The sequence below is a fragment of the Triturus cristatus genome, chromosome 3_1 (assembly GCF_964204655.1).
Source record: "Triturus cristatus chromosome 3_1, aTriCri1.1, whole genome shotgun sequence".
Classification (NCBI taxonomy): domain Eukaryota; kingdom Metazoa; phylum Chordata; class Amphibia; order Caudata; family Salamandridae; genus Triturus; species Triturus cristatus.
In genome coordinates this window covers 165473645-165498113 of record NC_140583.1, presented here as the reverse complement: position 1 = coordinate 165498113, position 24469 = coordinate 165473645, and positions in this window count along the sequence as shown.

Genomic DNA, 24469 nt, shown 5'->3' with positions numbered 1-24469 from the left:
CGACTGACGACTGCGTGGGAGCACTGCTCTTGTGAAAAGACTATGGGGCAGATTTATGTTTCCTGGCGCATCCCTGCAAATCAGCATGGATGCACCAGGGAAGATGCGTCACGAAAGTTTACCCTTGCCCCACAATAGATGCGCCGCATTTACAATGAAGCGCATCATGGCGCAAGGACAAACAGATGAGTGACGCATCTGATGGCGAAAGGTTGGCGCATTGCTGGAGTTGCGTCGCTAGCGCGACGCAGCTCCAGCAAGGCTCGGGGGTGCCCTATTGTTACAATGCTGCGTCAATCCTTACGCCTGCTTCAAGGAGGCGCAGGGTTTTGACTCTCAGGGAAACAAAGTTGTCATGTTTATGCGGTCGTCAGAAACTAATCCCTTCTTGTTTATTCGAGAAGTTTCTAGTGACCTCTGAGTTAGCTGGTAAACACAAGTAATTAAGTTTAATGTACTCGATAGAGACATACTGACCTCAGTCCTATGTCAAAACTATAGTGTATATTATTCCAATGCACAGAGCCTATCAGGGATATAGGAACTACACTACATGGCACTCAATGGTTTGGTAAGGCACTAATTTAATGCTAGATACTGAAGTAACTCAGTCGTGCTTTTCTCAGAGATCCCTACTCATAATACTCCATAAGACGTCTGGAGTGGGTAGGGATAATGTCCGCCAAAGCTGAGTAGGACAAAAATCCTATGTATTAGCTGTTTGGTTTGTTCAACGTTGAAGGATACAGTGTTCCAAAATATTGTGCACCTTATCTTTGTTCCCTTTAAACTTGCTCTGCATTTTTCATTTCATCATGTTCGATAGTGACACAAACACCGTGACCGGTGGAGCTGTACCCAATGATGTCGCAGCAGCTTTTGATTATACAGGTTTTAATGAAGCCGATGAAAATGCGAAAATCATCGCTCCAAATTTAAGGAGATGCATTACTCTAAACCATGGCCTAACACCAAGAGGTGGTAGAGTAGTTTTTGTGATAGAGGCATATGAATCTCACCAGACAGAGGTATTCTATTCATGAATAGTATTCCCAGAACCAAATCCAGTAACTAAAAAGTTTCACTTCTACAAAGAAGATTAACCACCTGAGGAATATATTAATTTTGAGGATATTGAAATTCCACTCACATACCAGGAGCATGATCTCTGGTTTAAAGGCGCCTTAAAACATTACAATCACATTACCAGGCTCGGTCCACTAGATAGACCAGGAGCAACATGGCCGATTTAAAGCCGGCTACACACCTCATCCTGGCATTGAAGCAATGTCAGACGAAGAATTACTTAATCAGATACAACATTTAATAGAATTACACAGTTAAACCACGACTGTCTGAAAGTCCTGAAAAGGCCTTTACTAAAAACAATCCTCCCTCTTCTAAAAAGAAGTGGGAAAATAACAAACAACATTCAAAAGTGAAAGATTCTCAATCCCGAGGTAGGTCTCCTCAAAAGGAGCCCTCTGAAAGGAGGTGTAACCTCAGGAATAGGGATAATTTGAGACAACCTGACAGGTATCAAGATACTGATACACGTTCCTCTCGTACCTTTCAGATATCATCACAGACATCCAAAAGAAGAGGATGGTGAGAGAACAAAGAAGAACGCGTGAAGTCCAAAGACGATCCGAAAAACAAACCAAAACCTCAATTCTCAAAAAAGAAGGTAGCAGGTCTGAAGATCAGACATGCCAAGAATTCTGAGAACACAACTCAAGAACGGAGAATGGGCTCAGACAATGTTGGACAGCACAGCAGAAGTTACAGTAGCTCGCCAGAACCTGAAGGGGTTTCTGGAGACAGTAGACTTGAATGAGGACATTCAAGTTGAGACTGCAGACACCAGGGTTAGTTCTCTGCATAGGTTCTAGGAAATAACACTCCGGATGGAGGGAGACATACCAAGAAAAGTGAAAGCACTCTTTTGGGAGCGACTTTCAAAGGGTTATGATATACTTCTAGCAGAACAAGACTGGCCACCAGAATTTGCCAGGGAATGCCCACATGGCGAAGACATCATTATGCTACCCTTCTCGAACCATATTCCAGTACAATTAAAATATACATATGCCAGGAAATCAAAAATCATGTAGGATGGGATGAGGACTCACCTCACCATAAGATCCAGTTAAAAAAATCAACCAACTGCACAAAGGCAGTACCCGGTTAAGCAAGAAGCTAAAAAACAAGTCAGGGAGATCTTAGATCAACTTGAATACCAAGGGGGGATTGAAACATGCACCTCATCAATGAACAATCCTTTGTTTCCTCTTTCCAAATCAGACAATACATATTGTCTAGTTTTGGATTACAGACACCTAAACTCTTGTTGTAAAACATTTGCAGTGCAAAATGCACATAGTACAGCATTAATGAATAACATTGTGCGTAAAAAGTACAAAACCACATTAGACATTTCAAATGGTTTCTTTTGTCAAAATATCGCACCTGAAAGTAGATATTTGACCCTTTCTCAATAATGGGGACCCAGCGTCAATTATGTCGACTCCCACAGGGGTTCAAAAACAGCCCGGGGGTTATTCTCAGCAAGTGTAACAGAGTTACTACAAATTTATGATGACCAGGCATTGTCAATTGTCGATGATATATATCTGACAGACGATGACCTGGACAGACACTTGAACAGGGTGAACACCATTATATTGGGCTTCGCCTCAGAGGGTTACAAATTCAACTTTAAAAAGTCCAGAATTGCCCATCTCAACGTCCTTTTCCTTGGATATGAACTATCAAGTGAAGGAAAAAGCCTGGCAGCCAACTTTTTAGAAAAGTGTGCGCTGCTCCAACCTTCAAAAACCCTGAAAAACTTACAGTTGATTCTAGTTTTCCTGAATTTTGGAAGAACATACATTCTAAACTACGCAGAGAGGGTTAAACCTCTCTATGAATTAATCAAACCTGATTTTAAAGCCACAACTTGGACACAAGATCACACCGAAATTTTGCGTTCACTACAAACAGACATGTTAGCAACTAAACACTTACAAACACCTGTAAATGTACGCAACTTAGTGATCCGAATCATTCCGGGTCAATGCGGATTCACCTACTTAACTTTTAACGAAGGTGAAAAAGTACCAATTGCATACAAATCACACTTGTATACACAAGCAGAAATTAAATTCACTTCTACAGAAAAGATTCTGACAGCAGCTCAAACTGCTGTAGCAAAATAAAGAGCCCTAGCACAGGGGAAGCGCATTATGGTCGTGACTCCTGTACCAGCCTTAGAGGCAGTTACTAAAGCTAGCATTCCGAATGCAAAAGCTTTACATCCGAGATGGTACAATGGGTTAATTCTCTTGCTGCAACTGATGTTGAATATATTTTTGATCCTTATTTTAAAACACAAGCATTCCTGCAATATGAACACGAATGTCCTCTGCCTACTGAAATTCTCTCTCTTGATCAGTACGAATTTTTAATTTATACTGACGGATCTGCACATCCCGTTACGGCGAGTAAACAAGTTTACAGTGTAGCATGCGCGATCGTTAAAGTTCGTATGCGCGATGGCAAATTCAGAACAATGGTCCCAAAAATGCAATCTCTAGGAGATTGTACAGCTCAACGCGCCGAACTACAAGCATTCAAGATGGCACTTGAAAACACGGATCACACATTCCCCACACTCATAGTGTGCAATTCTTTTTACTGTGTTCAATCTTGCAATGAATATTTACAGAATTGGCTTCAAAATGGTTTCAAATATGCAAAAGGTGGCACAATCAAGCATAAAACGCTTTGGGAACAAGTAGTTCAGTTGCGAAACAGACTACAAAACACTCACATGATACACAATCTGAGTCATCCACGTGATGGCGTTCACATGGAAGGGAGTTCATTGGCTGATGAAGCCGCAAAGGGGGCGGTGCAAACGGCTACGGTAGCTGCAATCACGCGTTCAAAAACGAAAATAGACAGTGAAATAATGCTGGCTGTCAATGCTTCAAGCAAAGGCAGTAGTGCAGCGTTACCTAAACAATTTCCACTACAATACTCATATATAATTGATGCGAACAGCGTTCTGTTTGCTCGAATCCCTGGAGTGGGGGATAGGGTAATACCAAACATGGAACGAAGAGCAGCTTTGATTTACGAAGCACATCTGTAAGAGGGTCTGACACATCAGGGGATCTCTAAAACAATTTTAGAACTAAAAGAGATATACTTGTGGCCAGGGATGAATACATTGATACACATTTTTATCAATGAATGCATGGACTGCAATAGAGATCGCAGTACAGAACGCCACCATGCAATGGAGATCGCAGTACAGAATGCCACCAGGCACCTGTCTACAACGTAGCCAGCCCAGTACAGACACCATTATTAGACAGCATTAGACTATCTATGTGCAGGCGTCCTCTTGGACAAATGCAATCCCATGAGCACTAAATCTAGGTTCCTATAGATGTGGCCTCAGCGCTCGGCTGACGCTCGATTTGTTCTACAAGATTTGCGAGTCTTTATCGGCACATACACAATTGGCACACTACATTCTGACCAGGGTCCTACGTTTAGCTCTCGAGCTTACAAAGAAGCCATGGCCAGTTTAGGCGTAGCATTGCGGTATTCTTCTCCATTCCATCCTGAGGAAAATTCTGTTGTGGAAAGAAAAAACCGGGACATAAAGCAGTCTATAACAGCTAGGGTATTAGGTTCGGGTGATGGGTGGGTCAAACACCCTTATGGGGTCCAGCGCGCACTTAACAACTTGCCAAGAAGTTCTCTAGGGCGAGTCACTCCATATGAAGTTCTATTTGGAACTAGAATGTTGGTACCGGACCTTGATATGCAAGGCACAGTGATGGAAAATAAGAAATTTGATATCAAAGATCACTTGGCTGTTTTACAGGGCTTAAATGAAGAACGAAACAAAGCAACGTGCTCCTGAAGCCAACCATCACTGGGTAAAAACCGGCCATCCCAGCAAGGCCTCTCTGGATCCCAAAGCTTGGTGATCTAGTCAGAGAGAAGATCGCGGACAAGAAGGAATTTGGGCCTTCTTACAGAAAAACTGTACCTGTCCTAGCAATCCACGGATCAAGAACAGTACTTTTACCGCCCCTTGCTGGTAAAAAGGAGAAAAGATTTGTGTCCATCGACCTGATCAAACCACACTATGTGGCCGATACTAAGCAGTAGGCCAAGTGGACTCCACCAATGTAGCAGACGCACTCCGCTGGCTACAATCCAAGAGGTTCAAACTGAAAGACTCATCACCTTTCAAGATTCTGCAGTGAGAAATAAAGGACTAAGCAACAAATCTATGGAACTTGTCCCTCTTGAAACCCACATAACAGTTCGTCCTGATACACCTGTCTAAAACAAAGTAACAAGTGATCAACTGGTTCGAACGAATTCAACGATTCCTGATGCAATTCAAACCATTGACAGAACTGCCTCTGGCTATTTCATGAACTTTGATACGTTTTCTGAGGATCCCAGCAAACCTGATATGACGCCAGCACAAAGAACTTTCAAAGAACAAGCAACAGACTTTTTTCATCTCCTGAAAAAGACTTGTCTGGTTTCACCATGGATTGAACTATGGATTGTTCTGGGAATATTCTTCTTTCTACTTTGGTTAGCTCTGGTAATAACTCTGGGTATGCTGATAAATGGAAGATATATTCAAATGGACACAGCAAGTTAAAGAGTGAACTTACTTCTCCAGCCACACAAATCATCCCATCGTGAAGCAAGAGACTTTTTTCAGCAGTGAACATCACAGCCGTTCCCATACCAGATGGTATAGTTTGGGACAGAACTGAATATGACATTTTTGGACCGTCGGAGCTTTTGAAGATTCCACATTTATTTAAGATTTCCTTAAGTGACTTTATTACCTCTAGTACCTTTTCTGATGAATGGGACTTCAAGATTGTTAATAACATGATGGCTGATCTTGAGTTGTGTCTGCAGTATTCACAAATCATGAATATTTAGAAGGTTCATCAGACTATGAACAAATGTATTGTTATAACCACTATGGCCATCATTTCTTGCATAAATCTGCAACACCTAGAAATGTATTTATGTATAACCAATAGGGATATTGTCCTACACCTCCAAAGGGTAGTTCGAAAACTTTTGCCATGAAGTTTCCATATTTTTCAGGCTACAATTTGTCTAATCCAGAAATGTTTTACTTTAAAAATGTGAACAAGACAAGAACGACAAATATGTTAACCAATATGAAACAGATTTATTCCGCAGCCTTTATTGCTCAACTGTCTAGACAGGGTTTCGACTCTTGGAAAGACAACATTGAAACAAAATCTTTTTGGGGTACAAAGGATTGGCAAGTACAGGGGGTAGAAACTTTGTTTAGAGCCTGTATCATCCCTGAGCAAATTATGTTTTTAAATGACACTGTCCAACCAACGTCTTGCCTTGGATTAGCCAAGATCAAAAACATGAACACACCGACCATACCTATACCTGCAAGTAATAGCACTACACGGGGGGAGGTCGACGTACATAATACTTTGCATCACAACAGATCAGATCCAGACCCACGCTATGTTCAAAGACAGCATCCAGGGGTAGTAACAACATACAGTGTAGGGAAACTTTTCCTTGATTGGCTACAAAAAGCTACACTGAAGGATGTTAAACCACATTTAACTTTACTTCAAGGAGGCTCAGACCTTAGGGAATTCTTGCTAGGACCAAGAAAGCCACTTCAAAAACGCTTCATATATGCCGGTATCTACGCTGCTTATAATGTAGCATGGAAGGTTACCCAAGCAGAGACTGCAGAATGAATACGAGAAATTGTATTAATTTAGGGAACACTCTCTCTGTAGTAGACAATGGGTTAACGACTCTGTCGTCCAGAATATATTCATTGGACAGCATTGTGTCTTCTGTCATAGACATGATGGAACAAGACTTGGTCATGTTGCAACATGGTCAGTCTCAGCTACGTTCTATCATGCTATTGGGCTGGACGCTACAAAACCTGCGTACAGGCTATGTGCCTTGGCATTTCATCAACACTGCGTCACTGTTTTCAGAATTCAATCTCACTGATAAACAGATCAGCCTGGCACAAAGGGGAGCAGACTACACTGTGCTGAGCTTTGAAAAACTGGAAAAATTACAATTCACAGTGGCAGAATAACCAGCTACTGAGTGGATCATACATGGTAAAATTACTCTGCTTGTCACAACTTTCCTTATTCAGTATTGCCTAAAACATATACCAGCAGGCAAATATGAAAGGTTGGGTAAAGAATACATCAAGACATCCTGGGATTTACCTTACACACATAGATGTTGGAGTGGGGAATGTGAAGTGTTTCTTAGCGGTGAAAACTGTGAACACGCACTAAGCGGTTCTCTCCTTTGTCAAGGTATTAACTTACATGGGCCCTGTGATGGTTCCACTACAAACTTTTCCTGTCACCTGCAAGGTTCATAGACTGTAGTGATTAATCCAATTTTTGGCCAACTTTCTAATGGGAGTTACATTATGTTGAATGATCACAGCTGCTGTGGCATGTTGCCAGGTATTCCATATCTAGTTACGGTTACATCCAGGGTCACTTCCTGTATGTAAGACTTGTTTACAAATAGACACAGTCAGGGAGTCGCCTTTATGGCCTTCACTGAACATCTCTTCTATACGAATTGATATTCTAAGCAGAATGAAAGCCATTCTTTTACAGAAAACAGTGCCACTGACCTCGGCCAGAGAATCCTATGATCTACAAGTCGCCAGGACTTCTGCAGAGATACATACCCTTTTGTATACAAACTGCCCTGTACAATTCTCAGAAATGTTAGGTCATATCTTAAACATGTCTGATACGAGCAGTATTATACATGTATTTAAGAACCTATTTGCAGGAATGTTAGCACCTTTTCAAGCAGTCCTCGGAATATTTCCAAACTTTGTGCGCTCTGTGTTTGGCGGACTGCCGCTCTTTTTAGCACTCGTTGCAGGGATCCTATTTTTGCTCCTACTGCTACGATATGAGGAAATTCGGTTTTCGATCTCGCTTGTATTCAGCCACCATTTTTTTGTGTTCCACCGCCATTTTGTGTTGCCCTCACTCAGGCAGCACAATGAACGAAGTTTTTCTGCTGATCTTACTGCGACGTGTCAAATAACCTTCTGCCTCTGTTTACGAGACTGATGTCAGGGACTGGCTGAGTCCACTAATCCTCGTCTGGTTTGACTAAACCCTGTCTCAACTGTCTGTCGGTTCACACCATTCTTTCCTGACTTTATCTTATCTTCTGGCCTTCGCTATTCTCTACTTGTATTCTCTCATTTCACAACTGTCCTCCAAAGCATACAAATATGTCCTGCCACCTGCAAGTTGAGTTGTAGACACTACCACTGATTAACTTGTGGGGAGGGGTGACATAAACAGTTGGAAGAGAGGTTTATTTGAGTTACTTGATATCTTGTTTTCAAACTTTTCGCATTGGTTATATCTTGTTTTCAAACTCTTCTCATTGGATAACCATGTATGCATTGGGAGTGTTCTTGGTGAATCTATGTGCTATAAAAGATTGTGTGCCACGGAGTAAAGTGGCAGTCTCCTAAGAACATACTGAGTGTACTTCTGGGACAACTGTACTTAGCTGCAGCTAATAAACCTGATCTTCTACGCTAAACAGAATGTCCTGTGTCTCTGTTCAACAAAGCAGGTGAACTCAGGAGATTAAGGCGTGCCCTGCGCCGCCAGGCCCATAAGGCCCTGGTTCTTCAACTGGTGCCCTCTGTGAGGCGGCTTCAGAGGTAGCGATTTTGCCTGAGGGTCGTGAGGAACCCCGCAAGAAAATTCTGGAGGAATCGCGAACCACGTCAAGCAACCCCTGTATGTCAAAGTGGTCCGAAGGTCTTTTTCAGCGCGGTTTCTCCTTCCTGACGGCTGCTGACGACTGCTGCCCTGACTGCCGCCTTGCTTTGGCCCCTTTTGGTGATGTATGGTATCACAAGACATTAGACGGGCCTCTGTTGGCGTAAGAAGACACTTAGTTAAGTATTGGTGGGTAGCTCCCACTATTTCGTTGTTTTTTCGTTTTGGGCCTTTGATTCGGCTATTGCAAAAGCCGAAGCCGAGGGGTGAGTACAGATTGTGCTGTGTTATTTGATTTAACCCCTTGATGTTTGTGAACAGTCCAGTGAAATACCGATGCCTGGTCTGAGTACGTTTAGAACGTTTTGTTGTTTTGGTTGTGATAGGGATTCCCGGCTGGAGGACTCTTGTCCAATTCCTCTGGTTGGAACTCCCACTTATGAGCTTTATTCTAAACATGGTGTTGGCCCCATTGCCTTTAATGAGGCATGGATCCGATACACGTAGAACGATGGTGTTCTACAGTGGCCACAGAATGGTAGCTTTGAGCCTGACATATTAGATAATTTGGAAGCAATTTTGTTTAAAAGAAAAGCCCGGCCGGCAATGTTTGACTCTTTCCGCCTCTGGCGTAAGGAAGCCAAACAGAGAGAAATTAAACGGGCAAAACGAGATAAGAAAGCACAAAGTATGACGATTATACAGGCTGCCCAGCAGTTTAAAGATAATGAGATTAATCATGAAATGGAAATTTCAGAGAGACAGCATCGTATGGCGATAGATAAATGCTATCCGGTGTTGCCTATTTCCCCTTCTGAGAAAAGTAAGGATCCGGAGGAAGACCCTTTGATGTCTCACTTATTGAGATTGCCTCCTCCCTATGTACAAGGTGCTAATGCACCCCCATTGTTACAACCAGTTCAGCCATTAGTTGCGCCTCCGTCTGCTCCGGCTCTTCCGCATTTGCCCCTTCCGGTAGTGCCACCCCCACCTCTTCCGCCACCAACTTCTTTGCCTCCGTTTCCTGAACATCAATCTCTTTTGCCTTCGGCTCCCCTTATAACTGTTAATTCTTCTGTTAGTTCACCTAATACCTTGTCCCCTGTTCTTATGTCTAATTCTCCTACTGTGCGCAAACGAATCACAGATACTGTCTCTGGGTTTCTGTCTCCTTTCTTTGAGACTTTGAATATGTCTCCGGCTTTTTCTCGAAGACAGTCTCGTAGTCAACTCCCAGGTTCCGACGAACGGGTGGTATTGGACTCGCTCGCTCGCAAATGGATCGAGAAGGGTCCCCAGTATAGTGTGAAAGATATCATGACCACCTTTCATCAGTGGGAGGCGCCCATGCAGAGATATGTATTTAATGTTATGTGTGACACTCTCGCTAAAGAATGGGAGGATATGGATTTGGGTTTACTTCCTCAGGGTTTGTTAGATGTTCAGGCTAATTTCGATAAGGGACTCATTGTGGGTTCTAAGGTTGAGGATGCCGTAAGGACACTTGTCACTTTTAGGTCCTTATTTTCCTCACAGACTTTTTTTGATTCCGATCCTGCTGTTAGGCTGACATCCAAACATTATCCCATGAGAGAGGTTCCTCCAGTGTGGAGAGAAGCGGTTGCACAAGCAGGTGCTCATCCAGCTGTTCCTGTGCACTTCCAGCGTATATGGGTACATGTCCCCTGGAAGAGATCTGAAGTTTTGGCTCTTCAACAGTCTCTACCGGATCCCCGTAAAAACCCTGCTGGCAATTATAAGGAGTTGTCCCAGACTGTTGATGCCTGTATTATGAATTTAGCCAATATTGATATGTTGATGGGAAATGTAGTCCCACAAGCATTATGGGCTCGGATTCGTAGAGAGGATCACGCCCAAGCATTGGGTGGCGATTGGGCTGCTATAACTGCCGCGGGTGCAGCCCAAGTGGGTGGTGCTAAGCCTGATGTTTTGATTTCAGAACTCCCTGGTAGGATTATTACTTTAATGAAAATTATGATGCCCGCCTTGCGAGTTAATCGGGATAAATTAGCTGCGTGTAAGCATAAGAAAGATGAGAGTGTCTCTGATTTCTTCACTCGTTTTGAGGAGACGTTTATTGATCACAGTGATCGGGATATGACTACGGAGGGTGGACAGCGATTATTTGTAGATAAATTCGTATTTAATTTGCTTCCCGAACTGTCACATAAGTTGAAAGACTCCGAGAGTTCATGGGCTGTTTCTTCTTCTGCCCAGATATTGGCTACTGCTCAATATTATGAGAACAGGGATAAGGAGGAGAAAGATAAGCAAGAGAAGAAGACGAAATAAATAAAAACGAAGGTTCTTCTGCAACAAGCTTATCCTCCTCGTTATACTCAGCGCCAGTTTCAACAGCCTCCACAGTTTCAGAGGGTGTATCAAAAGCCTGAGCCCTTTATTCCGTGACCTTTATTAGGTCCTAACCCATGTGCCTATTGTAGAGAGGAAGGTCATTTTAAGAATAGCTGCCCGGTTTTATTGCAACGTAAGGGAGAACTATCTGCTACACGAGGCCGTGATGGTTTCCAGATAATATACAGGGGTAGAGGTCGAGGTGTGATGCCTCAAGAACAGCGTTCCTTACCCCCTCCAAATTCTATGAACTACTTCGATCAGCAGAATACTCAGTCTACACAGTATTACAATGATGATTATCATGTTGAAGGTGAAAATGAAATCCTTCACGCTAACTAGGACAGCCATAGACAAAGTGAGGGAGTTGTATCGATTCCAGTAAATCAGGATGGGCCTTATGTCAATGTCACTACAATGGGTGTTTCAGAACCATTTCTTTTAGATACTGGTGCGATGAGAAGTTCTATCATTCACTCTAAACTCCCTCGGGCACCTTTGTCTGGCTTAACAAATGTATCGGTAGGATTTTCTGGCGCCCCAGTTCGTAACCCGGTCTCCTGTCCTTTGCCTATTTCAATTGGCCCTCTTCTTTTAACGACTGGTTGCGGCGAGAATCTGTTGGGTTTGGATCTATTGAAAAGAATGCATGCAACAATATATTGTTCTCCTTCTGGTGTGCATCTTACTTTAGGGCAGAAATTGACTACTTCAATGTATTTGTCTAAAGATCAATTCCCACATGAATTGCTCTCTCTTCCTGCAACGCTCTGGGCTACGGGTCCAAATGATGTTGGTTGTCTTGAGATCCCGCCTTATGTTGTTACTCTCAAGCCCAATGCTAAATTGCCACGCATTCCTCAATACAGAATTTCCAATGAAGGTGAAAGAGCGCTTTTGGATATCATTTATGATTTGGTTCAGAAGGGTGTGATTGAGGAAACGAGAGGAAATGTATGTAATAGTCCTATTCTTCCTGTTCTTAAATGCACTGATCCTTCTAAGCCTCCTGTTTATCGTTTTGTGATTGATCTTCGGGAGGTCAATAAAATTGTTGTACCACAGTTTCCTGTTGTTCCAGATATCACTGCCCTGTTAACTATGATACCTGCCTCAGTGGCTTGGTTTTCTGTTATGGATCTGAAAAATGCTTTCTTCAGCATTCCCATTGCCAAAGAGAGTTGGGATATTTTTGGTTTCTCTCTAGGAGGCCGAAGTTTCCGGTTCAAGCGCGCACTCCAAGGCTATTGTGAAAGCCCCTCCATTTATAGTCAAGCTCTGAAATGTCAGCTCAATGTTTTTCCTTTGCCCCCAGGTGCTACTCTTATTCAATAAATGGATGATTTGTTGATTGCTGCTGATTCAGAGGATGTCTGCAAGAATGTGACTGTTGCACTGTTACGTCACTTGTCTGATCTTAATCATAAGGTTTCACCTTCTAAACTACAATATGTCCGTCAAGAGGTTACCTATTTGGGTCATCTCTTATCAAAGGAGGGAAGGCGATTAACCCCAGAACGAATTCAAGCAATTGCGCAAATGTCTGTGCCATCTACGCAAAGAGAGGTGCGCGCCTTTCTGGGCATCACTTCTTATTGTAGACAGTGGATTACGAATTTTTCTTTGTTGGCCAAACCTTTGTTAGCACTCACTTTGAAAGACACACCCCAACCCCTTCCTTGGACTGACGAATGTCAGAAGAGTTTTTCTGATTTACGTAGTGCTCTGTGTTCTGCTCCTGTGTTGGGTACTCCAGATTACAGTAAGCCCTTCACGCTCTATGTCCATGAAAGAGAGGGTTGTGCGTTGTCAGTCTTAACACAATGATTTGGAGACAAACAGCGGCCATGTGCCTATTTTTCAGCTACTTTAGACCCAGTAGACAAGGCATTGCCTAGTTGTCTTAAAGCTACAGCAGCAGCAGCGATTTCTATTCGTCAGTCTGCTGGAGTGGTGCTAGATAATACTCTCATTGTTATGGTACCACATGCAGTGGATACCTTGCTAAATAGGACGAAAACACAACATCTTACAAGTGTTCGATTGTCTGGATTTGAGCTGACGCTCTTGGCTAGTCATGTGCACATCAAACGATGTAATATTTTAAATCCAGCCACACTGTTTCCTCTTCCAGAAGAGAAAGATATTCGGAAACAACATGATTGTTTTCTCCATACTGAGGAGGAGACAAAAGGCAGGATTGATTTGAAAGATACGCCGTTAGTGGATCCAGATGGGATCCTATGGGTGGATGGGTCTTGTTTCAAACTCCCAAATGGTGAGACAACTTCAGCTTATGCTGTTACCACCTTGTATACAATCGTGGAGACAGCACGCATCAGACATAATTCAGCTCAGGCAGCTGAACTGATAGCTTTGACCAGAGCGTGTGTGTTATCTAAAGGAAAGAGAGTGAATGTGTATACCGACAGCCAGTATGCGTTCGGTGTGGCGCATAGCTTCGGTCGTTTGTGGAAGGAAAGAGGATTCCTTACCTCCCACGGTACTAAAATACAGCATGGTCAATTTGTAACTGATCTTCTTGAGTCACTTGTTTTGCCTACCCAGATAGCAATTGTGAAATGTAGTGTGCATAAGAAGATTACTGATGATGTTGGTCGCGGAAATGCTTTTGCGGATGAGGTGGCAAAAAGGACAGCCAGAGATGCTACAAGTCGCATGTATGTTGCGGGCCCTGTGAATTGGGTCAGGGAAAGAGGGATGTGTGAGGACACAATAGAAAGTGTGAGATCGATTCTGGGTGATGCTACAGAGAAAGAGTTGAGAAAGTGGAAAGAGAGTACAGGAATGTTAGACGCAACAGGATGTTGGATAGAATTGTCAGAACACCAGCGTTGGCTGTTACCAGACGCCTACGTACTGCCTGTAGTTACTATGGCGCATGGTCCAGCCCACATCAGTGCAAAAGGAATATGTAAACTTCTGGCTCCAGTGTGGCTGAACGAAGGGATTCCAAAATGTGCAGATAATGTGGTGAAGCATTGTATCATTTGCTTGATGTACAATCCGGGAAAGGGAACCCCAACTCCGGCAGGTCATTTTGCTCCCCCAACATATCCTTTTGAGATGTTGCAAATCGACTACATTCACATGGATCGATGTAACAATCTTAAATATGTTCTGGTAGTGGTATGTGCCTTTTCCAGATGGATAGAGGCTTACCCCCTGAAAGACAACACTGCTTTGTCCACTGCCAAAGTTCTTCTAAAAGACTTCTTCCCTACTTTTGGTTTGCCGCGCATTGTCTGGAGTGACAATGGAAGTGAATTGTAGGCCAAATTATGCAAAAGGTGTGTACCGGTCTTGGTATAAGGCAGAAGTTTCATGCGGCAAATCATCCTCAGTCCGCGGGTTTGGTAGAAGGCTATAACGGCACTCTCAAACTTAAGCTTGCAAAAGTACAAGCCAGCACAGGTCTTAATTGGCCCGATGCTTTACCTTTGGCTCTTCTGTCCACTAGAACAGCTGTACATTCTCGTTTGGGACTCAGCCCATACGGGATTGTTTTTGGGCTCCCAGCTAATGTATGGGGAGTCCCTCACCCTAGAAAGTGTTCTGATATACAGTATCCAATGCTGATTGACTATTTACATGACCTCATCACTAAATTACGTGTTCTTCACCAACAGGTTCAAAATGCTTTACCAGAAGCCTCCACAGACCCAGGTCATTCTATCCAACCTGGAGACTGGGTCTGTGTGAAAAATGTTCAGAGGACAAAGAATCTGGAACCTCCCTGGTAGGCGCCTCGACAAGTTCTTCTGACAACTCGCACAGCAGTAAAAGTCGAAGGGAAAAAGAACTGGATCCACGGCGTGCACTGCAAGAAAGTGCCCTTGCCCTTGCCTTTTGATCAGTGGGTTCATAAGGGTATTGGTGATTCTGAAGGAGAAAAAGTCCCCCGATTCATACCTTTCAGTAGTGCACACCTGGATGGAACTCGATCGGAGAAAGAAGATGATGACATTCTACAAGAAGCCGTACCTTCCCATCTCCGATTAAACACTACAGAGCCACAGACCCTATTTCAAGACCAAACTGTACCAACAAGGACTAGATACAATTTAAGACCTAGATTGGTCAAGGACACCTGAGATTTCCATCTCTTCTGCTACATTTATCATCTGTCCAGGTTGCAGGGTCACGGTAGGAGTCTTGGTTTGTGACCTGTATAATGGCTAGGCCCCCAGGACTTGCAGTGTCATAGGACGGCTAATAATCACAGCCAAGTGAGTAAGGAAGATTGCCGTGAGCAACAATTTTAGAGGATGGATGTTAAATTGGGAAAAAAGGATAATAAGGAAGAGATGAGAAAGAGATATTGTAAAATACTGTACAGTCGATGTGGCGTAACATTGTGTGTTTCTAAATTTTTGTGTATTTTATTGGCTTGTGTAGGTTGGGTTATTCATGCTATGCAGCAAAAAGTTGTCCCTAATTCTATCTCCTTGCCTCTTCATTCTACTATCTCCCCACATCAATTATATACACTTCCCCAACATGAACTAATTAGGAGAACAGAATATTTTAATAATTCATTTATCCAATTGTTGCACCAACACCAATTGGTAGTCAACACAACCGACTGTTGGGTGTGTGGACTTATGCCTCATACCACAGATAAAGGGATGCCATATTTAGTCCTTCCATGTTCTTATGAAGGTTCTGCTTGGGCCTATTTTGTAATATTTTCAAATGTATATCAGAGCCGATTTAGACGTCCAGTTGGTTCCTATGGTAGTAAGCCAGATTTTAGTCATAATTCTCTGATAAAGGGAATGGTGGCTATGTCTAAAATTGTGGAGAATAATATGGTTCCTGTTGACGAGAGACAAACATATACTAATTGGAACGTGACTCGTTACATTACTAGCCTTACAGATAAAACTAAACAGGGAAAATCTCCACCAATTTGGACTGTCCCTCATCAATGTAAATTCTGTTTACAAATGAATGGCCAGACTACTGACACTGGACAAAGAAAAAGCTTTTGTTCCCATACATACATATACACGTCTCAGAATTCACCGCTATTAGTGCCATCCCAGGGCACATATTTTGTCTGCCACGATAGAGCTTACACGTGGCTACCAACTAATTTTTCAGGAACATGCTATATAGCTTTTCTTCTCCCTCCTACATACACTGCCCCTTCAGGCCATCATAGAAACAGATATGGCAGAGGGATTATTGATTCTAAAGACACGGCAGGACAAGAGGGAAGTGATTTCCTCAAAGGATTTCTTCCTTTTTGGGGCCCAATGGCAAACAGCATAAACATGAGACAGCTGGTTCGTGTTGTTGAGACTACCATAGATGTCACTGTGGGAGCCTTGAGTAATCTCACAGCTGAACTTCAGGCGGATCGTCTCATGACTTTGCAGAACCGGATTGCACTAGATGTTATTCTTGCAGATCGTGGTGGAGTCTGTAAATTGATTGGATCTAGCTGTTGTATTTATATACCTGACGAGGCCCCTACGGTATACCAAGCCATCTCCAAATTACACATGATCTCCGAATCGATTCATCAAGACGAAGGAGATTGGTCTTTATTAGGATGGTTTTGGGGATTACTATCTAAATGGGGATGGAAGGTACTAACCTTCCTTGGATTGGTTTTGGCCATCATTTTTTCCTGTTGTCTCTGTATGCAGTGTGGCCCCGCCATCTGCGGTCTTTGTGCCACTCTGTGTGTCCCAAGAAATGAGTCACAGAAAACAGAGAACATTAAAATGATGTTGCAGCAACAGTTTGACGACCTCATGGCTATTGACATTGATTCAGATTAACGTGAATCTGTGTGTTTTGCCTGAGTTATGGCAAAAGGAGGGTCTGAGGAAATTCGATTTTCGATCTCGCTTGTATTCAGCCACCAATTTTTTGTGTTCCACCGCCATATTGTGTTGCCCTCACTCAGGCAGCACAATGAACTACGTTTTTCTGCTGATCTTACTGCGACGTGTCAAATAACCTTCTGCCTCTGTTTACGAGACTGATGTCAGGGACTGGCTAAGTCCACTAATCCTCGTCTGGTTTGACTAAACCCTGTCTCAACTGTCTGTCGGTTCACACCATTCTTTCCTGACTTTATCTTATCTTCTGGCCTTCGCTATTCTCTACTTGTATTCTCTCATTTCACAACTGTCCTCCAAAGCATACAAATATGTCCTGCCACCTGCAAGTTGAGTTGTAGACACTACCACTGATTAACCTGTGGGGAGAGGTGACAAAAACAGTTGAAAGAGAGGTTTATTTGGGTTACTTGATATCTTGTTTTCAAACTTTTCTCATTGGTTATATCTTGTTTTCAAACTCTTCTCATTGGATAACCATGTATGCATTGGGAGTGTTCTTGGTGAATCTATGTGCTATAAAAGATTGTGCGCCACGGAGTAAAGTGGTAGTCTCCTAAGAACATACTGAGTGTACTTCTGGGACAACTGTACTTAGCTGCAGCTAATAAACCTGATCTTCTATGCTCAACAGAATGTCCTGTGTCTCTGTTCAACAAAGCAGGTGAACTCAGGAGATTAAGGCGTGCCCTGCGCCGCCAGGCCCATAAGGCCCTGGTTCTTCAGATATGGCAAGTCAAATTACCAGCGTCACTCCAGGCACCATAGAGAGAGCTCTATTGGAGATTAAATGTTGTGAGCGCATCGTTCAAATTCTGGATTTACCTCGTCTCTGAGAATTAACCACCACATGGTTTCTGTCATTCAGATCAATCTGCCAAGATTGCATCTTACCTGTTCTATGCTGCCTGCTCTGCGGTGAAGAATGCGTGCTAGACATCTGTCTAACACTTCCATCAGTCATGCCTACTGATATCGATACTCTGCTGGACCCGGTAACGGCCCATGCTCTGTGTTGTACCATCAGGCACGCAGGTAACATCTGATTCGCACATTGCTGATGCAACCAATGCTGAAGGCGATAGTTCACATCTATGTGCAGTTAATCTTCTAAACGAGGTATTCCAACTTTCACCTACAACTAGGGGTGGGCGGAATTTGCGAAAGTGACTTTCGCAAATTATCGTGAAAATGTTAAAAATCTCCGCAAACACGCGGAAATATCGCGAAGATGCGGAAGTTTTTTTCCCGCCCGTTCGCGGTATTTTCTGCGTGGTTGCGGCTCGCCAACTTACCCATGCGGTTGCTCGCGGGTGCGGCCATCTTGTTTTCACTCTTCTCGCGGTGAATGATCACGAGAAGAAAGACGTGATCGCGCGACCAATGACATTACTGCGGGCGCGAACTGTCGCGAGACAGCGCAAAGGGCTACCAACAATCCAACATCTCGTGGAGAACGCGACCGGATCGGTAAAACTTGTCGGCGAACGCGGGGATTCAGGTAAGGTGATCGCGCGTGCGCGAGAATGTATTATTTTACAGCGCGAGCAAGAAACAAATTATCGCTAAGCTGCGGAATGTGGAAATTTTGACATTTCCGCGCTCTCCGCGGAACGCGAAAATGTCAAATTATCGCAATTTCCGCGAGCGGAACGAAAATTTAGCCCAGGGCTACCTGCAACGGTAGATGACTTTTTGTCTAAGGATTAGAAGATTTCATGTTTTCTCCTGGCCTATACATTGACTTTTGATTCCGGCACACAGTGTGCCAATGAGACTCTGAATTTGGCCTTCATTCTTTTCAGACAAGGGACTAACTTTGGAACTTATTTCCTATGATCAATTATTTTTTCCAAATGTGTATTTTTTCATTTTTTGGCACAGTAATCTGCTTAGTAGTAGAACCATTCATAGAGAACAGAATTCTTTGAAAGTCTTCCAGGGACATTTTGCCACCTTGTCACATCAACAATTGATTTGTGTAAACCTACTAATGAAATGGTTTCGGCCTATTTCTTCTGTATTAACAAGCCATTTCATCATGTGTATATATTTTTGGTTCATTCTTTTTAACATTTCCAATTCACATATATGCTTACAATGAAATATTGCTTTTAATATATACAGCACCTTATGCATAGCAATGGTTTTGTAATGCATTTTTAGGACATATGTTTTTAGATATGTTTTAGCATGTTTTAGCTAATCATGCGATACTCTCTTTTTTAGATATGTTTAGTATGTTTGGGATTTAGTAATGTCGTTCATACGAAACTGGAGTGGGTGTTGTGTGTAGATTTAGATTCCGTATATAGGTTTCCTGATTTATGCCCTTATATAGGTACAATTCATATTGCTCTTATTTATGCATAGAAAATCCAGCCCTTATTTAGGCATTGTCCATGCTAACCAAATACAGGCATGGTCTCCTACATACGTGAATCCACGTCACAACAAGTTCTTGGAAATCCAGACTCTTAAGCCTTTAGGAATTTCCCTTGCTTGGATATTGATTTCTCCAAGAACTCATTTATTATGCATGAACATATATCCCTTAGGGGTTCATTCATGACGTTCCGATGCTCGACTTCTACATCAATACAGGCATTCCTAAACACCTTCAAGGTATCAATATACCTGCTCTTGCCCTGGCAAACCAAAGTTCCAGTATGGTCCAGTTTGACTGCCTACTTGCGGTTCGCCACAGCAAGTTCGGAAGGAGATCGAGTTCCCGCCTGATGCACTGACCAGACGCTGTCATTCTCCTCACAGAGAATCCAGCTCCAGTGTTTCTGACTCCCCATGCGGGGTGTTAGATATCGAGTCCCGGAAAGAGATTCCAACCTCACACATTCTAAGGTATGGAGCAGACTAGAACTTAGAGAAATTTTTGGCAACTCTTGGCAAAACTAAAACTATAGTTAGCTATACTTTAGGAAACAGCACGTACTTCTTACCTCGTACTACACTTAGGTTAAGTACACTGGGGTAGAACTATTTAGAAGCATCAGATAAGTATTCACATTTTAGCCTGTGTTATTTATTTATGTATTTTATGAATATATGTCATAGCTACAAACCATGCTATTGCAGTATTATTTTATCTTACTGCTAACTCTGTACGTATTGTACTTAGCATCCTGTCTTACGATTGTAGCAGTTCATATCTCTTGCATGAGAAACAAGACTCTTCAATAAACCCCTTTTTATTGAAAAGCCCATCTCTCTATTTCTGTGCAACTCTGTAGAAACGAAGCATGCACGATTGGCTGAGTGAAACTGTTATCTATTCTTTCCATGGTTCTGAGATTGTCCCGACTCTAAGGGAAACAAAGTTGTCATGTTTATGTGGTTGTCAGAAACGAATCCCTTCTTGTTTATTCGAGAAGTTTCTAGGGACCTCTGAGTTAGCTGGCACACACAAGTAATTAAGTTTAATGTACTCGATAGAGACATACTGACCTCAGTCCTATGTCAAAACTACAGTGTATATTAGTCCAAAGCGCAGAGCCTATCAGGGATATAGGAACTGCACTACACTCCAGGTTGCCAAATACAGAGATGTTCCCAAATTCTGTGGAGATAGATATACATATCATATGTGTGAACGTGTGTTTCTTCTCTTAACAGCCGAGATTCCCTCATACATGAAGAAAATAGACCCGAGGGTGCTTTATTAGGCCATCGTTTTAAAGGGTTGTGAGCACTTAATGGGGCAAAAAATATACGAATATTATGGCGATTAGGATCTCTGTTGGGTTACCATGTCCTCTAAGAAAAATACACAGTCCGCAATGTTATCATCGAAATCTTTCGCGGTCGGGAGGCTGGGGAAGAGGGTCCATTTAACTGGGTGCTCCTGAGGCAAAGTGATTGATTGTCCTCGGGGCTGGTGTTTAGGTCATGAATACAGTAGGTCTTCCCAGTCCACCTGCTAGTTATACGAGGAGTTTATTAGGAAAACTGATTCCAGGGTATATCATCATTGAGGCCGTCGGTGTGTGTCCCTAGACGGAACACCCACCGCTGTTCCTTTTCGAATAGGCCATTCTCGCCATTCAGTTATTCAATTGCGGTCCACTTCAAATCCTCCACACTGTGTTGAGTGGTCAGGTAGTGAGTTGACATCTTGGTTGTGCTTTTTCTGCAGAGAATGTTGCTCCTGTGTTCCCCAATGAGAACCTTTATAGGTCTAGTGGTCATGCCTATTTACTCCAGACCGCACGGGCATGTGATCATATATACAACATTCCTGCTGTTGCAATTAGTGAAACCCCTTTGTTCCCACTCGCTACCATTTCTGAATTTTATGTGCCTACTCCTGCAGGTTAAGTGGCACATACTGCAATTGCCACAGGGGTGGTGACCCTGCACCGGTGTTAGTAGTAGACTCTCTGGTCTTAATGGTGGCCCTGTGCGTGGTCTGGTGTGGATGAGCATGTCCTTCAAATTTCTTCCTCTCTTATGTGCGAACATAGGTTTCGGGAGATTAAGTTTGCAGCACTTCAGGAGTCTCCAGTGTTTATTTACAATTTTCGTGACTTGGCTTGAATAGGTGTTGAACGTGGTCACACAGATAAGTCTTTCTTCACGTTCAATAGGTACTTTGTCCTCCAACAGGGAGTCCCTGTTATTGTTTCTTACTCTCTTCAATGCTTTGTTAATGACTTTTGTGGGGTAATTGCATTTTATAAGTTTGGTTTGTAGGTCGGATGCCTGAGTCTTGAAATCCTTCAGCTCCTTGCAATTCCTCCGGAGGTGGAGGATTTGTCTGTAGGGGAGATTCTCCCTGAGGTGGCGAGGGTGAAAACTGTTGTTCAGGAGTAAACAGTTCTTAGCCATTGCTTTGAAGTGCATTGTCGTTTTTAGGGTCCCTTCATCTGGGTATATGTTGAGATCTATGAAGACCAGGTTGGCCGGTGAGGTTGTATTTGTGAATTTGAGAAAGCTGTTCTGTTGGTTGAGCCAGATCATGAAGGCTTCCGTAGACGGAATTTCCCCTTCCCATTCGACCAGGACATCATAGATGTACGGTTTCCAAGTCTTTATATGTTGAAAGAAAGGGTTGCTGGAGTCCAAGACTTTTCTTGTCTCTAGATAGTGCACATAGAGACCAGCTATGCTGAGAGCAAAAGTGCTCCCCATGCTGGTCCAGTGTTTCTGTAGATAGAGAGTGTCCTCACATATAAAGAATTTTCTTCGTGAGTGCTAATGATACACATTCCATCACCACGTTTCGTGGTGTCTGATACTCCCATTCGGTGGAGAAAAAGACTTCCTCGATAATGGTCAGTGTTTCATCGTTGGGGAAGGCTCGTAACACAGGCTCTCCACACCAAGTGCCATGAGGATGTTCCTCTCAGGATCAAATCCATGTCCCGGAGTAGTTGGAGGCCCGCCTTAGTGTCGTTCAGATAGGTCCCTGTGGCTTGGACCAGAGGGCAGAGAAACACATCTGCGAACTTAGACAAAGGTTCCAGAATGGAATCTATGCCTGAAACGATGGGGCGTCCAGGTGGCTGCCCAAGATTCTTATGAATCTTGGGTATGGTGTAGAAGTATGGTGTTCTTGGGTATTTGTTTGTGAGGAATTCAGTCTAATTCTTAGAGATCCAATCGTGAGCTAGTGCCTCTTCCACCATAGTGATTATCCGGATTTGGATAGATTCCGTAGGGTCATCGCAGATAATCTCATAGTTCCTGCGGTCCTCGAGGAGTTTCCTTCACTTGAATCATAGTCGGTGGCTGTCTGAATGACTATCACCGTGCCTTTGTCGGCTGGCTTAATGATGATGTTTTTATTAAGTGAAAGTTGACATATTGCCTCCTTCTCTTCCCTTGATGTATTTTGGAATGTCGTGTGTAGAGATGTTCTCCATTTCCTCCATTACAGCTTTTTCAAATGCCAATAGTTGCACCGGGAGAGTGGAATCAGGGGGAACGAAGGTGGATTTAACCTGTAGGCCAGTATCCTTGCCTTCTCCGTCTGGTTTCTCTTTGTCTTTGAAGAAAGCTCTTAACTTTAGTTTGCAGATGAACTCCTTTATCTCTCCACATAGTTTAAATGTATCTATCTTGTTGGTAGGTACAAATCCAAGTCCTCTTTCCAGGACTCGCTCTTGTTACTGTGTTAGATGGCATTCTGTCAAATTCACCACTATATTAATCTCCTGCTGGTTGATGGTTGGGCGTTCTTTGCACTGGTCATGCTCCTCGTTGAGACTCGGGATGTCTCATCCTCTGGGGTGGACCAATGGACATTGCTGCCTCTCCGGTTCCTGCCTCTTCTAAATGAACACAAAACAATAAAAAATAAAAAAAATACATACACAAGCAGGGTACTCACGTGCGCCAGCCATCCCAGTTACTGCTATTTCAGGAATGCAGGCGGCTGTGCTGAGTGCAGGGAGGGATGAGCTACCAGATGGGAGGAGGGAGGAGAGCCCTCCAAGCAGCAGCACATGACGCAATGACAGAAGGCTTTTTAACTGAGTGGGCCTGCAAGCCAACACACCATCCAAGGACATTGATAAACAACTTCAACTGCTGGAAAGATGACTGGTATACTGCAGAAGAACAGATAAAGTTCACTAAAAGCTCCTGTACTTTGGGAGGGTAATTCCAGTCTCTGGGGATATTTTCACCTTTAAGCTTGCCACATCTGAACTTCCGGAAAGCGGCACTGGTAGCTACAAAGACCGAGAGGTCCAGGGGTCTCTCTTTCAATTTTGAGCGCGCAGACTCGGCTGTAAGCTGGTTGGATGCGAGTCTTTCTAAATTAAACAAATGCTGACAAATAAACAGGAGGCTTAGCTATGTTTAGTTCGGCAGGAGTGAGAGGGGTCCACAGGTCCAACTATCGTCTTCTCCAACACAAAGACAGGAGGCTCTTTCCCTCCTTGCACTTGCGCCATGGCACTCTTGCAATGCGAAATCACTAGTTTCCTGAGTCGCAACACACTCGTTCTATGTTGATTCGAATTGAGGAAACTATCTTCAGCGCCAAGAGGCCACCGCCGGCTCAAACATCGAGCTTTGAAATGGACTTTGACATAGCAAATTATACAACTAGTGCTTTATGTAGGACAAACCTATCATGTTGGAAACGTCTGCAGATATTTGTTTTAAAAGAGTGATCAATTGTGTAGGTATATATGTATTTATTTAATATACGTTTAACAATATAGTTATTGAAAGCAACTGCAAAAGATGACGCATATGTTAGCACATCTCAATTCACTGATTATTACGTTTAGCCACAAAGTACCCGTGCATGCTGAGCTCCTCTTCCTTCTGTGGTAGGTGTAACTGTCTTTAATGGATTCCGAGCCTCTCCTTAAAATGAATTTGCGC